Genomic DNA, 13,785 nt, shown 5'->3' on the forward strand with positions numbered 1-13,785 from the left:
GGGGAGGGGATTAACATAATCTGATTATGTGATGAGATTGACTGACAGCATAAGGCCACAGTCATACTATGTTTGAATCTGAAATCAGAATAAATCAATCTGAGTCCAGATGAGCGTTTTAGCTCCATTTAGCAGTCATCTGCGTCTACACCTAAATCGCAATTGCAGGTTACCTGAATATTAGGGTGCCCTGCCATGTGCCTGCCTGTGTCAACAGGAAGTTGTGTCCCCTCCTCTGTTTCATACGTTATTACTAATGAGATACAGTAAAAGTGCGTTAAAGGAGCTTTTCATTCACAGCTGATAGCCGAGTCATGACTGACAAGAACCAGTCTGAAAGTGAATGTGGGTCACTTGTGTCATCGTTTCCAAAGGTCAACGTTTGTTGCTCGTCCTAAATCACAGCCCCCGTTTTGAAACAAAAACAAATCGGCAGCATTTTTAGAATTCAGGATTTATGTAGGATTAGTGGACACGGCGCCTCCGTTGCAGCAGGTTTACAGAAGAAGAGTGTGACGGGTTTAATGTTGTTTGAATTACAGGGTTCCGGAGTGGGTCTTTAATTTTTAAAGGTCTTTTATAGGCTGAAAACCTCTGTACAGTGTCAGACTCGGGATGTGCTTAGTGATCCCAGCTGCAGGTATACAAGTGATAGTTTATGACCAAGGAGGCAAAAATCAATGTAATTAATCACAAAACTCCTTCTCTCTGTGACCTTTTTGCAAATCTATCAGTCACACTGAGCAGTACATGGAGTTGTTCTATGTTTTTAGCCTTTTATCATTGAGGCTCTCAGTTGTGTTTTATTTCATAGTTTGTGGGACAACAGTGGAGCTGTATGTGAGTTTTAAGCGACTGAATGTCATGGAATGGAAACACAAATCAATTCACATGTTTTTGTCTTTGGTGGCGTTCGTATTATTCCAGAAAAGGTTGAATATACATCGACTTTCCCTTTAACGCATCATGTCATAAGAAGAGGAGCTGATATTTGATACAGCCGACCTTTCTGGAGTTACACGGAGCGAAAAAGACATAGAATCCTTTCGTCGCAGTCGTTTCAAACCATCATGCAGATTGTTTCTTGTGTAGTAGAGTGTTTGGAGTGAACGGCAGCTGAGTGTAATAGTTCTTTTGCTCTTTATATTAAATCTGTTAACAGTGAGCTATATGGTTATGATCGCTAAACATTTTTGTTTAAAAGTGGTTCTATTTGTATCTATTTACAAACTATTAGCTGTCAGTGCTGTGTGTGACAGGGTACTGTATTTGGAAAGAAAGACAACTGTACCTTTATAGCAGGAGAGAGACAGAAACATGGACGCTATGATATACTAAAAATCTGTTTTCTGCTGCTTTATTTTTTATGACTGGAAACTGAAGATTATGCCTTTGCACCAAAGCCCATACAGAAAATCAGCAATTTTAGCTCACAGGACACAGGAGTAGCTGATCGACTGCTGCCTCATTTATCACGTCTGAGTTACACGGACAAACCCAAATGAAGGATTTCAATCCCAAAAATCACACAGTAACACATTTTTAAACTTACTGTTGGATCAATAACTCCCGTTTGCTGTGATGTAAAATCGCTGATTCTCTCCATGGACTTTGGTGTGCGGAGAGTGATTAGTACGGATTACTGCGACGTGGCATAAAAAAGGTTATTTATTGTTTTTTCCGGGTGTGCCCTGCATGCAGCCATGTTCCCACTGAGCGTGCTTGTGCCGGTGCTCGTGTGCAGCACAGTCAGCTGTATAGAAGGTGCTGACTACATGTCAGTAACTCATCCAAGCACACTTGCAAAAACCTGGAACATTATCCTTTTTCAACCTGCTGTTTGCATCTGTTTCATCCCTGCTGAAATAGTGGACAGTTTAAAAACTGTCCACTATAATACTGCATATAAATGCCTGTCACTGTTTCTGTGTGAATGTGCTGATGCAGTAATCTTTCTTATTTTCTTCTATTTCGTTTTAGAATAACTTCACTAAAAGATAAATCCACTAGGGACCAGAGAAACCCGCAAAGACGCCACAGTTGTTTCCCCACTGTGAATGTAAACCTGCACTGAATGTGTCTCACCATGTGTTAGACTTTATAAATAATAATAGCCGTGGTTTTTCTGTTTCCGTGCACAGTTTTAGTCAGAGATTCACATCGTCGGCCTTGACGTAAAACACGTACACCACGTGCAACAAGAGTAGAGATGAAAGGCGTTTTATATGAATATAATCATGGTTTATACATATATATATATCAGTGTTCACTGTGACAATGTTGTTCCTTTTTTAATATCGCACTATATTTACATATGACAGAAAAGCAACAAAACTAACACTCTTCCATTGATTATGAAAAATAGCTGATGATTAATTTGGTAATTGATTAATATTCAGTAAGTAAGGTGTATATATATATATATATATATATATATATATATATATATACGTGTATATATATATATATGTGTGTGTATATATATATATATACATACATACATACATACATATATACATAAGAAAATACTGCCATTTTAAAGCCAATTTAACAAACTGTTCTCCTGTTCTCTTGATTGTTGTCTCCCCCTTTTTTTAATTGCAAGATGCCTTTTTATTCTTTAAAAAGATTTGCGTGAAATGATCACTGCATAGATACAAACGGACAAGAACACTGATAAATGAAAAGTTGCGCAGTCGAAACAAATTCACTTGATTAATCGAGCTTTTGAACAAAAACACTAATTATTATTGTTTTTTAACTCTATGATGTGCTTCTAATATTCGTTTAGATTTCACTGTTTTCAATTATTCACAACCTGACTGTTTGTTCAGATTTTGTCTGACAAAGTAATGAAAAACCTGTCGGTATCTGTATTACAAATAGACTGATGTTTGCCAAATGACCCAGAGAATTGATAAATGTCTCTAAAAGTCACTAAAACTTTTTTCTTTTTTTCTTCATCCAAATGTTTGTTTATTTATTTATATATTTATAATGTATATGAGACATAAAATAGAGATTAGAGAAACAGACCATCAGTGAAGTTTAGACAACTGCACTTTTATTGTTTTGTATTATTTGTTATCATTGAACATTTTATCAAAAGGAGGGGAAAAAAACCCTCTCGCCTGGTTTCTGTTAATATGAAAAGTAAAGAATCACAACTAATTGTTACAAACCGTGTGTAAGTGCTTTAAAAACCTGGTGACACTTTGATTTTTTCTCTTCCTTCCTTTTTGACTAGAGTGACTTTAAAGCGTGTTTAAATCTCTGGTTTGCTGCTCGTTGTTGTGCGGAACAAGTTTGTCCTCTGACACTTTAACTCGTCGGGTGCATAAAGACAAACAGTCGGTGGCTTAATGTCAGTTATTTCTTCTTTATTATTATTAATATTGTTATTATTATTATTGGTGAGACTCTGGTGTGGAAGAGTATTTAATCCTCAGGTTTAAGAAATGTGTCAAAACTGATTGGTTTGATGTTTTTTTTGTATTTCTCACCTTTTTTATGACCTGATGTTGCTGTAAATGGGTGACGTGTGCAACTTTTTGGCACTGTTGTTGCAATAAAAGTGAAAGAGTAATTGTTTTTTTTGTTTATTGTTAACATTGTTATGCTTTAAAATGCACGGACTCTGTGTGACTGATGAGTGAATTGAGAAATTAATTTCTGAATATATTAAATATCACTTTATTGGTGCTGAGTTACAGAATATCAGTAATTATATGACTGCAACTCGTTATTTTTATCATCAATTAATGTGATGAATATTTCCCTGATTCGTCTATTAGTTGTTTGCTCCATAAAAAGTCAGAAAACTGTGAAAGGTGAATTGTTTTGTCCAGAACCCAGAGAGTTGAAAACAGAAAAAAAACATTAATTTTAGCCTTAATGTATTTAATTTGTCTCTGTACTGCCTCATTTGAGGAGAAAAATACATCATTATTATTATTATTATTATTATTATTATTATTATTATTATTATTATTAATAATAATAATAATAATAATAATAATAATAATAATAAATATTAAAGGAAATATTCAAGGTATATAAGGAATCTTGTGTAATTGTTGATTTAAATTTTTAATTTCTGTAATATTAGATCTGTACTGTTTATTTTACTGGATTCCACAAACTGTGCAAAGATTTAATCTGGAATTCCAAATAATTGATTGAATTTTTATTCTTCTGTCACTAACTGCCCAGCTCTTAGCTTGCTTTCAAACAGAGACGTTGCTCCAAACAGCAGAGAACTGAACTGAACGCTGGAATAATATTCCACAGGAGAAGAAAACATAAGAGGAACGACCAAACCAGGCCTGAGAGGTAAGTATTTGTAATATATGTCATTATTTAAATGTTATTTCAATAACAGTGAGCGTTAAAACACACATACTCAAAGACAACCCCATCCAATAAACAAAAACAACATTAAACAGTTACTGCACTTCTGGTGATCCACCAGCAGGGGGAACTCTGTGTACCCTGCAACACATGACTGACTCTGCAGGCTGCAGTATGTCCCAACCGACAACACACAACAACACAATGAATGAATGAATGAATGAAGCATGAATGCACTTTTCCCTGTGGCTGCTTGTTTAACTTGTGTTAAAACAGGAAGCTGGTTTCTCACAGGTTACTATTGACATGATGAAATCCTGAATTTGCAGTGGAATTGTTGTAGTGTTTGTTTAGATTGTGTGTTTAGACCAGAGGAGCCCAAGGTCTCAGACCACAATCAAATAATACAATATCTTCAGGTTTTATTAAAGCTGCGCCACGCAGGATCTCTAGAAAGTTACCAGATTGTTGAATTTTTGTCCGCAGGTTGTTAAAAAAAACATTCTGGGAGCTGTTCAGTCCTGAACTTCTCTCAACGGAAGAACTCAGAGACGGAGGGAGATTCACGTATGTATTGCATTAACACTGGACAGTGGGCAAACATAAAACACAATCGTTCCACGAAGGAAATACCCCAAACTATCATGACCCGAAACTAGTTTGTGCTAAATAGAGGTTGAACGATACTGGGTTTTTCTATTGACACCAGTTTTTAGGAATCGGGGCAGAAAATTGATGCAGTTTTTTTTGTTTTGTTCTGAATGAAACTGTTTAACTGTTTTTTTTACTGGGCACCCCGTGGTCCACGTGGATAGGAAACTTGGCTTGTAACTGGAGGGTCGACGTTTTACGCCCACATTTCGGTGCAAATGATACTATTTTCAATAAAATTGTATGAAGGAAATTAAAATCAAATACATGAAACAAAAAAAAACAAGTTTGCTTGTTCTCCCCATGTGTGCATGGGTTTTCCTCCGTGTTCACTGGTTTCTACCACAGTCCATAAACATGTCTCTACTGTGTGTGTCCCCATGATGGACTGGGGACCTGTCCAGGGTGAGACCCTGGATTTTAGTGACTTGTCAACATTAATCAAAGTTTCTCACAACAGAAACTTTCTATTTTTGAATAATGAATAATAATTGGCCGATAACTAAAGATATCGGCCGATTAATCGGTCTACTGTTGAGTCAGTCACGAGTATTACACGTTACGCCATCCTCACACACACACACACACACACACACGGCGTGTTCCTGCTCTGTACACAGTCACATTTTAAGCATCTGTCGGGTGTGAGTGCTGGTGGTGGTGGGAGGAGGAGGAGGAGGAGGAGGAGTGAGGAGGTGAACGTCTGCGCTGAGTGACTGCAGCGCAGTGTGATGTTGGGAACTGCACGACTGAAGACGCGCTGAGCTGCAGCTGCAGGAGGGAGCAGGAGCAGGAGTGCAGGGACAGGGAGGAGGTGGTGTCGGAGAGTTGATGCACGCACACACACACACACACACACTCTCAAACACACACACACACACACACACCTCTGGACACTGGGCCGTGGTGTCTCTGCAGCGCCGCAGCTCTGCACAGGGACACCGTATATGTGTATGTGTGTGTGTGTGTGTGGACAGATACGTGACTCTGAGCCCAAAGCTGTTCTGGCTCTGGATCGGGGGGCGGGGGGGGGAAGTGGTTTCTGGTGCTGGTTCTGGTTCTGGTGCTGGTGGAGCCTCTAGCGCGGCACCCCGCCCGTCTCGCCTCATCTGGACTGCGGGGATAAGGAGCTGGACCGTGATCACCCCCCGCGCAGGAGCCTCGCAGGAGCAGGTGTCGGTGGCGCTGTCATCGCCGTCTTCCTCCATCTCCCTCTCTCCACCTCTGCGTCAAAGGTAAGCGGTGCCGCTGTCAGTCTGCGGCGACTGCAGCCTCACTGAAGGAGTTCACGATGATGATGATGATGATGATGATTTATTAATAATAATAATAATAATAACAATAATGATGATGATGAAGCTCAATCTCACAACAGCGCAGTCTGTCATTAATCAGCGCTGCAGTGCGCGCGCTCTCCGTGTTGTCTTAACGGGCATCATTCCTACTATTTTATCATATTTATTATTATTTATAATGTTCATATTCATGTGTGCGTCTCGTGAGAGAAAGCGCACGATGGAGAGGATGACGTAGGGAATCCCCACAGTAATCCAATAGTGAGCGGTGACACCTGCACATTCCTGTGTGGCCTGTTCACTCCATGTCATGTGCGACACGCGTCCCGTGCGCGGCCTCGCCAGCAGCGCGCACACGCGTCTGAAATGATTAAAGTTGGAGGAGAAACTGTTATGTAACGTGATTTGTGCTGACGTGGTCTCATCAGCTGAGGTGGTCACCTCCCTGGCTCGGTGTCCATGAGAGTGGCATCATAAAAAGTTAAGTTTTCAATATTAAAGCTGAAGGATTGGTCATGTTTCCATTAGGAATAGTACCAGAATAACCCACTCCAGCTGTTCCATTTTCAGTACCCTTACCTCTGGTATGGTTGAAGTGGAACTAGACCCACGCTAGTCAGCTGATTGGGTGACAGTAAAAGATTGATGTTGTTGGCACAAATAGCAGGAATAAAAAAAGAGCTGCTGGACGTCCTCCATTGTTTGTTGTGTCGCGTTCAATGTCGCTGTCCATTGTTGTTGCACCGGTACAACTTAACGCTACCATTTTCAAGACTGAAAACCGTTTCTCTTCAGTCTCTTCAGGGTTTTTAGGCGTGTCTAACAAATGGCTCGATGATGCACCGGAGTCATAGTTAGCACAACTCCTCCTCAAACACTTACCAGCTTTACCAGCGGTTAAACCACGGTAAACTAACTTCTGAGTAACTGCTCCTGCTCCTACCACTGCTGCCTCTGGTTTGCCAGCTAGCTGAGTGTCTTCGTCATGAGAATATGTCTTACCTCGACACAAGAACACATAGAAAAGTTCTGTTACTGTGTTTAAAAAGATGAGGAAATGAAGTCGAGAAGAAGAACTGAAGGAAGAGCAGACTTCTGCCGTGAGGCTGCAGTACCAATGATGGATAGAGGGGGGAGACATAGAGCAGGACTGTGGCTAAACCAGCTCTGTTTTTGTCTTTAAACTGTGACCAAAATAGGGAAACTGTTGCTTCTCTTCATAGTGGATGAATCAGTGGTTTGATAGCGGAGCGTTTATGTTTAAATTCTGTACAAACACTGACGAACTGAGATGTCTGCAGACTGTGGTCCCCACTAAAGCGGATAAACCGCTATGTGTGTGTGAAGCAGTGCATTAAGAAGAGAGGACAAAACACCTCTAGCAGAGATCTGTGTTTCCACTGAGTGGAACAGATCGGTTTTAGGAATAATACCAAAATAACCCGCCCCAACGTTCTTTGGCACCCTTCCGTTGGGTTACCACAGTACCACCCACGACATTCAGCTGATTGGGCGACGTCACGATCGGTGTTTAGTCTACACTCATTGAAAGCTCGACGTCCTCCTTTGTTGTCCGTTGTGTTGTTGTCTGTGTCGCATGCAGTGCCGTCGTTTGTTGTCGTCGCGAACCCTGTCTACTAAGTAAAGGTGCAGAGATTTACCATTCCAAACTGTGCTGTACTTGAACAAACCAACCCTAATATGACGGAAACACAGCGATGGACTTACACACACACTTTAGGTGGGACCAAAGCAGGTGAAGCAGACCGCTTGAAACCGGAATGTTTCCATTTCCATTCTGTCCAAATACTGATAAACAACAACGTTCTTGGACTTTGGTCCCCACTAAAGCATATCAACCGCCATGTTTATGTACGTATGGACGCAAGAAGCGCTCATTAAAAGTCTCACAAACCTGGCCTTTCAGCAGTCGCGATGTCACCCATGAAAAATCTTAACTCTGCCATTTTAAAGCCTCCAGAATGGTAATTTGGCCGGCACCATGTTGATGTTCTGCATCACTTGCAGCCAGGCTCCTATTGGAGGATACCAGCTGTCCGTCACACTGGTGCTGGTGTCCACTCATATGTGCTGTACTCCTCTAAATGTATGACATTTAAACAAAAACTGTATCAGTGCAGTGCTTCAAAGAAGCATTGTGCCATGAAATATTGCAATAATTTAGTTCTTCAATATTTCTTCCACCCCTGCAATAGATGCACATTAGTTATTCTTAGATATAGTTTGAAGAAAAGAAGAGTAGAGCAGTTCAGGTGCTTCTCGAGGATCCATCAATATACCGCTGCACTCAATATGTCTGTGTGCTGTTTCTATGTGATTCATAAATCAATACACAACCCACATTTATAGACCTGTCAGCATTCTAAACCTGTAGACACGGCCACATCAGTCAATGCCATATTCAGCCTACAGAGGCCTGTCATACGGAGGGATTCCTCCTGAAGTGTGACTCATCCCAGACACCAGTGCTCTCAGGAGAGCGCTGTGTCTAAATAGGAAGCCCTGAGCGGGAGGACAGAGCTGCTCATTTCCTGGCAAGTGTGAACACATTGGCACCGACGTCGTAGCCTGTGTTCTGTCAGAGTGACTCACAAAGCTGCGTCCACCTGTGAGTCAGGTGGTCCTCTGTCCAAATCCACTCACACAGTCAACCTTGAATAGGTTACAATTAGGGATTAGCTGATATGATTCAGTATCAGTCCGATACTGGTCAAAATATTGTTTTGTATACGTTTTGACATTTTGAAATTTCAAATTAAAAGTCCCATATTCACACTTTTAAATGAAAAATTATCAACTTTGAGATGTAATAAAAACAAAATTTTCCACAAGTTCTGACCAAGACTGACTAGGTTGTGTTAAGGACATCTATGACAACTAACATACTTTAAATCCGACATTTTTACTGTACAGTTTTAGAGAAATTTCAAATTAAAAGTCCCATATTCACACTTTTTAAATGAGAAATGATCAACATTGAGATGTAATAGAAACAACATTTTCCACAAGTTCTGACCAAGACTGACTAGGTTGTGTTAAGGACATCTATGACAACTAACATACTTTAAATCCGACATTTTTACTGTACAGTTTTAGAGAAATTTCAAATTAAAAGTCCCATATTCACACTTTTTAAATGATAAATGATCAACATTGAGATGTAATAGAAACAACATTTTCCACAAGTTCTGACCAAGACTGACTAGGTTGTGTTAAGGACATCTATGACAACTAACATACTTTAAATCCGACATTTTTACTGTATAGTTTTAGAGAAATTTCAAATTAAAAGTCCCATATTCACACTTTTTAAATGAAAAATTATCAACTTTCAGATGTAATTTTTTACAAATTCTGATGTGGACTGACTAGGTTGTGCTCAGGACATCTATGACAACTAGCATACTGTAAAAAAGATATTTTTACTGAACAGTTAGTGAAATTTCAATTTAAAAGTCCCATATTTGAATTTTAACCCCCCCCCCCAAAAAAAAACAAACTTTTTTTTAACTTAGAGATGTACTGTACTGTACAGTATATAGAATATAGAGTTGGACCACTATGTTAAGTCTTCTCCAGCACATCAGTGGGGGTTAACGTCTGACCCTGGACTCAGTCCCTGTGTGAAAATGATGACTCATGCTCTCTGAACCACAAATTCACAAATTCAGCCTGGCCATTCCTGGCCTTGTCATCTTGGAATATACCTGAAGACCTGGTCATTCACCATATTGATAACATTTGCTGAACCTAGACCTGATTACCTGAAACAGCCAATATCTGTACAGGCCTGGTCAGTACTTACTGAGTCAAGTATGTAACTTTTTGATGTTAACATAAACATAAGATCGCTTTTGCCAAGTGATGTAAGTATTTTCATGCTGGTTCTGTGTTTTGTACTTAACTTTGTGCCAGTGAGGCTCTGTGTGTGTGTGTTTGTGTTATGGGTGTGCACGTGTATATGCAAGTGTGTGTGTGTGTGTGTGTGCCAGCTTCCCAAGGTGCCCGTTCTGTCAGCCTGTAAAGTGCTGCAGTCACCTCCACAGGGGCACAGAGGGGTCCCTCTGCTGACACACACACACACACACTATTTTTGTTAGGGCACTGCATTGACTTCAGTCTAAACAAAGCCTTAGCACTAACCTTAACCATAACCAGTTAATGCCTAACCCTAATCTTAACTGAACCACAATTCACATCTTAGCCCTAAACTTAACCAGTTCCACAGAAGTTAGGTTCTGCCTCATAAGGACCAGGTTTAGGTTCTGGTTCTGTCAAGGTCAGTGTTTATGCCAGAAAATACAACAACAAACATACGTTCACATACTAACAGCCAGAGAGACAGAGAGAGAGAGGGGGGGGGAGAAAGTGAATGAGTGAAGGAGGAATCCTTTTTTCTGACATCACAGCATCTTCAGCTCACAGGACATTTTCACCAACACCAATTTGAAGTTCTCAAAGGCTGCGTTTACACTGCAGATCTTGGTTCCCAATTGTTATCTTTATGGTGGGCCTGGCTAGTGAACTGGAAATAGTGAGGCCCGGAATGGAAGTGAAAAGTGGTGAAATCCTTCCCCCAAAAAGGCTTAAAAAGACATTAAAACTTGTCTGTTTTTGTTATTCGCCACCGTTGCATGTTTAAAGCGGAATTTTTCAAGTTTTGGAAGACATGATGAACGCCATGATGAACGTCTAAAATAGCGCCATCACTGACTTGATCTTACAGTCCAGTGGTCCCCAAACCTTTTCTGTTGGAAATGTGCAATTCTAACTATAATAGCGTCATTTTTTTAAACAATAAATACGTTTGGATAACAAAGAATATTTTACAAATATCAATAATTTGCTGTGCAATCAATTTTTTTTTGTTTTAACAATACAAATGCTGTCCCCTGCCAATATTTTGATACACAACACACAGAGAGGTCTTTGGTGGCATTTTCTGGTCTTGGGTTTTGGTCGTTGTGAATCATTGTTCCGTTCGGCTGACGTTGGCTTGTTGTTAGTTGCACAGTTTTCTCTATTATCCAAACCTCGTCACCAGTGTAGGTTTTGTTGTGGTACGTCACTTAAATGAGTCCAGCTTACAGCGAGACCAAAAGTTCCGCCTGCTAAACTTAAGTTAGGAATTTAAAAAAAAAACAGAACTTGCGCCCCCCCTGGAGAGTCTCCATGCCCCCCCAGGGGGGCCCGCCCCCCAGTTTGAAAACGGCTGTTATAGTCAATACCCGGCTAGGTTGTGTATGTGTGTATATAGTGCCGTAAAAGCCAATACTTATACGGCCAAAGGGTATTATTTGACCCGCCTGCTTAAATAGCAACACAAATGCTATTATCTGATTCATATCTGGTGTATTCCCACATACGAATGAGGCTTTAAACCGATCTGACGACATCCAAATCTATATGGTCTGTGCCACACGGGATGAAAAGGAGCAACGTTGGCTCTCTTGCATAATGCAGTGTAAACGCAGTCAGTATCAGCCCCAAAATCCTTCAAACAAGGTGTCCCTCTGCTTCATCCACAGCACTGGTGTCTCTCCTTCAAACTTAATCACGCCTCCAAAACCAGCATCACGAATCTCCCCCGCACGTCCCCACCTCTAAATGTTCAATGAGGAACATTTTTTTTATCAAAATCTAGAAGGGGAGAAAAAAAAAGAAGCATATTCTGCCGCGCTCCATCAGCTCTGCTGCTGCAGATGCTTCTTCTTAGTATTCACTGCACACTGATGCAGCGTTACCAAAGTATGTGGTGCCTGATAACACTTCTCAACAAGACAGCTGTCAAATTACAGCAGAAAAGGAAAAAAAAACTATTTTTAATTTGGTGTAACACCTTGTTTTTCCTCTCGCGTCCATTCTTTCAGAATCAATCACCGATCGCTAATCCCACAAAGCCGTGCACAGCAGCGGGATCGGGATTAGAATAGGACATGGGAATGTTTTAGAAGAAAAGGGGGGGGTTGCAGTCCAGATTGGATCAGACCAGTGCTGAGGTCACGTCGTGGTCTGTGCTGTTTTGGAGTTACTCCACGTCAGGGTTAAACAATGCCCCAGCAAACCTGTGTGTGTGAGTGAGTGTGTGTGTGGATTATGAGGACCACAGGAAATTACATAACAATCCAGCAGTTACACATACATTTATTTTTGTCATCTTCAATAGAAGAGTGTAAGCTTCTGCTTCCTTACGGACGTGTCGGCTCCCTGCTGATGCCGATGTGCACACGTGAGCAGGATTTACATATTCCTGCATCTGTGATGAAGGTTTTATTTTGTCATAAATCCCTGTATGTGTGCGTATGTGTGTGTGTGTGATGTAGCCATGCTCTGTAATCTTGTCGAGTCAGGGAAGTCCAGGCTTTCCTTATGTCAAATGCAGCAGATCTTATTTCAGTATAAGGCCCTGAGTTATTCCGCCTGTCGTCGCACACACGTGCGTCAGCTCAGTGGCCACTCTATCATTTCTGTTTCATCATTCAGAATGCAAAGTGGATTGATTCAGAAGCAGCAGAGCCACATACATACAGTACATACATATAGTACATGTATATATATATATATGTATATATATATATATATATATATATATATATATATATATATATATATATATATATATATATACATATACATACATATACATATGTATATATATGTATATATATGTATATATATATATATATATATATATATACATATACATAGTATATCAGACAATGTTTCATAGAAATGACAGTGTCAGTGATGTGATGTTCTGGTTTTAATAGAGCAGGGTGTTTGGTTTAATGGTTATTCTGTCACGACAGCACTGCTCTGTATGGCACTGAAGAAAACTGGGAACAATGGAATGTACGAACAGTTGTCCAAAAACAATCACTATAATCTTATTTTTAGCTTCATTTAACCACAATTTTATACTGTTTTTATAAATCCAACTTGGTCAAGATGGCAGACACAGAAAATCCCAACACATTAAAATACAACAGATGCAATAAAAACACAAATTCATCATTTTCTTGAGTAATTAGTGGGTTTTTTGGTCCATTAAATATGAAATTGTGTGCTGCAAATGCTGCAACTAATATTTTATTATTAATCAAACTGTAAATCTTTTCCTCAATTAATGGATTAAAATGCAAAATAGGGTAAAAACAAAAATTTCTTTCTAAACCTGAAAATGAAGAAAATAAGAAAATAATCCACATTTAGCCTAAATCTTAGATAGATAGTTTGTTATTAATTTAGTAGTAAATTCATAATCTAAACCAATCCAGTTTGATCCAATCCTTACCAAAAACAAGTCGATATAGACTTCATATCTAATAATAAGATTATTTAACTCTCTAAAGGAGATGTCCACGACGGCAAATACAAAGGCTTTTGTCAAACCCCAGTTCTGATTGTCACAGATAATCCACAGCAAGGTGGTAAGGTAAGGTAGTAAGGAGGTGATTTACACATTAAA

The 13,785-nt window shown here is 39.7% G+C and overlaps 1 protein-coding gene across 1 annotated transcript in view; it reads left to right on the forward strand.

Moving 5' to 3' along the window:
* Positions 1-5,806: 5,806 nt before the first annotated feature.
* The window catches only part of hecw2a (HECT, C2 and WW domain containing E3 ubiquitin protein ligase 2a), a 37,441-nt gene continuing 29,462 nt past the window's right edge, over positions 5,807-13,785 (forward strand). Inside the window, exon 1 of the mRNA XM_044019514.1 lies at positions 5,807-6,236. The gene's annotated coding sequence lies outside the window, so the exon portion shown is untranslated. The remainder of the gene's footprint in view (positions 6,237-13,785) is intronic.

This window comes from Solea senegalensis, linkage group LG2, assembly GCF_019176455.1.
Source record: "Solea senegalensis isolate Sse05_10M linkage group LG2, IFAPA_SoseM_1, whole genome shotgun sequence".
Lineage (NCBI taxonomy): Eukaryota > Metazoa > Chordata > Actinopteri > Pleuronectiformes > Soleidae > Solea > Solea senegalensis.